Consider the following 3912-nt stretch of genomic DNA (forward strand, 5'->3'; position numbering starts at 1 on the left):
CTCTAATACTTAGCAATGTTGAGCACCTTTTACTGTGCCTCTTCACCATCTCTGTGTCTTCTGTGGAGAAATGTCTATTCAGGTCTTCTGCCCATTTTTTTGACTTGGTCATTTGTTATCTTGATATTGAACCCTATGAGCTGTTTGTAAATTTTAGAGATTAATCTCTTGTTGCTCACATTGTTTGCAAATATTTTCTCTCTTCCTTTGGGCTGTCTTTCTGTTTTCACTATGGTTTTCTTTGTTGCACAAAACCTTTTGAGCATAATTAGGTCTCATAATCAGATAGTTCTTAAACCAAGCAAAAAGTCAAAATGGAATAATAGAAGACCAAATATAAATCAAAACCTATGAATATTCTGCCTATTATATTCAACAATAGTGTATTTCACAGACATCAATATTGTATGACACATTATGTTCTAGGAAGTGCTCACCAAAATATTGTAAAGCTTATTTCTGTATTTGAATAAAATTTTAAATTTTTGTGCATCAATAGAATTTCCAAAATCCTTTGCATAAATTATTTCACTTGATTTATGTTACAATCCTATCAGACAGGCAGGCAGTCTGATAGGCTAAGTCATAAATATTCTGATTCCTAGTTCAGCATATTTCCAACATAGAAAGTCTTATCAATTCTTTTCATTTAATTTCATTGTTTCTTGGAGTTTTAAATTATAAAAATTAATAGAAAGTTTAAATGTTATAGTATATATGTTGTATATTATATTCTATATTATATGCATATAATGAACAGAAGATAATTTCTTATTTATATTGCTATAAATCACCTAGATAGCCATATATAAACATAGGCAAATCTTTCAATGCATACTGTTCTGGCTTTAAAAAAGTAACAATGGCAATACTAACAATTAATTACTATAATCCTTTATTGTTGTTCAGTTGCTAAGCCATATCTGACTCTTTTGTGACCCCCATGGACTGTAGCCTGTCAAGCTCTTCTGTCAATGGGATTTCCAGGGCAAGAATACTGGAGTGAATTGCCATTTCCTTCTCCAAAATATATATAAAGAGATTTATTTTAAGGAAAAATAGCTGCTGTGGTTGTGGAGGCTGGCAAGTCCAAAATCATAGAGAAGGCCAGCAGCCTGAAACTCAAGCATGACTTGTATGTCATAGCCTGGAAGCAAAATTCTTCCTTCTGTGGGAAACCTGTTTTCACTCACAGCCTTCAATGATTAGATCAGACCTTCTAGATTATCGCTGGTAAGCTCTCGATAAGGAGGAGATATTTAAAGTCAACTGACTGCAAATGTTAATCATATCTGCAAAATACCTTCACAGCAACACCTCCTCTAATGTTTGGTCAAACTGGGCCCTGTAGCCTAGCCAGGATGACACATAAGATTAACCATCTCAGTCAGTGACTCCAGAGATGAAGACACTATTCCCACACTGAAATCAACATCTTGCAAATGGAAACATGTCAGAGGTCTATCTGTCAATGATCATAACCTTCATTGAATAGGCCAGATACTATCTACTCAAATCATTTTCAATATTTCAATGATCTATGAAAATAGTATTCATAAACTGGACCCTGTATTTTCACTGATAATTTTTCACTAAGAATCCAATACACATTGGCTTCAAAGCATCAAATAAATCCTTTTTTATCATTATAGGAACTAAACAGCTTGGTTGTCTCAAAATTAAATGGTTTAGAAAGTACAGATATGAAACTTAAAGAAATCCTTCCCGCTGTTTCAATTAGAGGAAACTACAGTATGTAGATATATAATGGAAGGTGAAATGGTGAAATAAAACACATTTTTCAAAAGAAGATAAAGTGTGAATGAAGGTTTAAGGTACTAAACCTGACATAGTTATTGATTTATTTGTTAACTAGAGCCCACTCTGACCAAAGATGAATTATACAATTCTCTGGCACAGTTCTGAAATCAAGCTAGTGAAAGGAAGTGACTAACAAATGCTAAAGTGTAAAATGCTGGTGGGCGAGTTTGAGGTTTGGTCATTTTTATTCAATTGAAGGCTTCCAGTGAAAAAGATTAGCACATCCATTGTAACTGTGTGCAACCCATCAGAACAGCAAAAGCCTAAACCTAAATTACACAGGTACAGACTTCCATGGTGATCCAGTGGTCAAGACTTCACCTTCCAATGCAGGGGGTATGGGTTCCATCTCTGCTCAGGGAGCAAAGATTCCACATGCCTCATGGCCAAAACCCAAAACATTAAAAAAAAAAAAAAAAAAAATGCAGCAATATTGTAACAAACTCAATAAAATCTTTACAAATGGTCCATATTTTTAAAAAATCTTTAAAAGTAAATAAATTATACAGGTAAGAGAGAAGTATGCTGCTGCAGCTAAGTCGCTTCAGTCATGTCTGACTCTGTGCAACCCCATAGACGGCAGCCCACCAGACTCCTTCATCCCTGGGATTCTCCAGGCAAGAATACTGGAGTGGGTTGTCATTTCCTTCTCCAATAATATATGTATCAACCACAAATGGGTCCTGGGCCCCTAGTATGTGAATAACACTGAATTAGGCACATACGGAGTCAATGATTAAATCCCATGGCCAGGATAAGTCTAGGTATAGGAACTCCAAAAATTTATCTTAGGGATGTTGTTTTTTGGGATATTTTACCAAAAAACTGAAATTTTAAATCCTTGAACCAAAGGAACCATAAATTGTTGCTAAAAGATCATTTCTTTGTTCAATTTTTTTTTTTTTTGGCCACTCTTTTTTTTTTTTCCAAACCATTTACTCTGAGAGTATTGTACCTGACCAGGCTAAAATCTGAGTGTGGTGACTACAGCAGGAAATAGGAGAGTTCTGAAGTCCCTGCTCAAATATCAGGGATCTGGAATCAAAGTCAACTTAGTAGTTTTTCTCATGTTCTGCCAATATTCTTTTAATCTTTTAAACAGATACACCTAATTATAACCAGCAGTTATTTTCTTTTGGAATGTTTCTTTCATCCTTGCCCCTGCCCCTAACACAGTTGGTGGAAATTATAAGTCATAATACATCTCAATATCTGTCAAGTCTACAGATATTGCACATGAAAGGGAGAACCTACATGTCTATAGTTGTACCAGAAGATTTAGAAAAGCTTCATCCACCCACTGTACTAACGAGGAAGCATCTAGTGCAACTATTTCTGGATTAGGATCACATAGTACAAGTGGTTGCAATGTACTGAAGAGGTGAAATTGTGAAATTGGAAAAGAATTGTGAAATGTTGCAAAGGAAAAAAAGGCATTTCTCTTTCTTATATAAACTTTGTTGATAAATTATATTTCAGAGATAGGATGGAAATGTCCACACCACATCCTGGCTTCTATGTCATACTATCACTGTGTCAACATTTCTCAGAATTATATGAGTTACATGGTTCTTTGACTTCGTATAAAACTCTTCCAGGCTGCTGCAAAAGGAATTCTGGTTTGAGGATCAGAAAACAGGAGCTCCATTTTCTAAAAAGGACTAGGAATATGAAAACACTACACTCTTTATCCGTAAATGACTCTAGCTCTATCACTACATATAACACTGTCATCTGAGCCCTTTGAGCCTGACTTTCCTAACTATGACGTATGAAGAATAATATCTTCCTGGTTATTTGACTGCATTGTATTGAATACTTTCACCTGCACTGGTCAATTTTCTCTGCACCTCAGTTTCCTTTCTCCATATGTAAAACAAGATTTTTGATCTCTAAACTCCTTCTAATAATAACATTCTTTGCATCTCTGAAAATAAAGTAAAGCATATGAGTATTATTGTATGAAGGAGAAAAGTTTAGCTTTAAAAATATTCCAGTGCCAACTGAATTTATCTTTGGAGAAGCAGTTAGATTTAGTAAAAATGAAAGAAAACGATTTATTTTCACTGACCCTTGGAAAAAGCTAAGAAT

Source organism: Muntiacus reevesi, chromosome 4, assembly GCF_963930625.1.
Source record: "Muntiacus reevesi chromosome 4, mMunRee1.1, whole genome shotgun sequence".
Classification (NCBI taxonomy): Eukaryota; Metazoa; Chordata; class Mammalia; order Artiodactyla; family Cervidae; genus Muntiacus; species Muntiacus reevesi.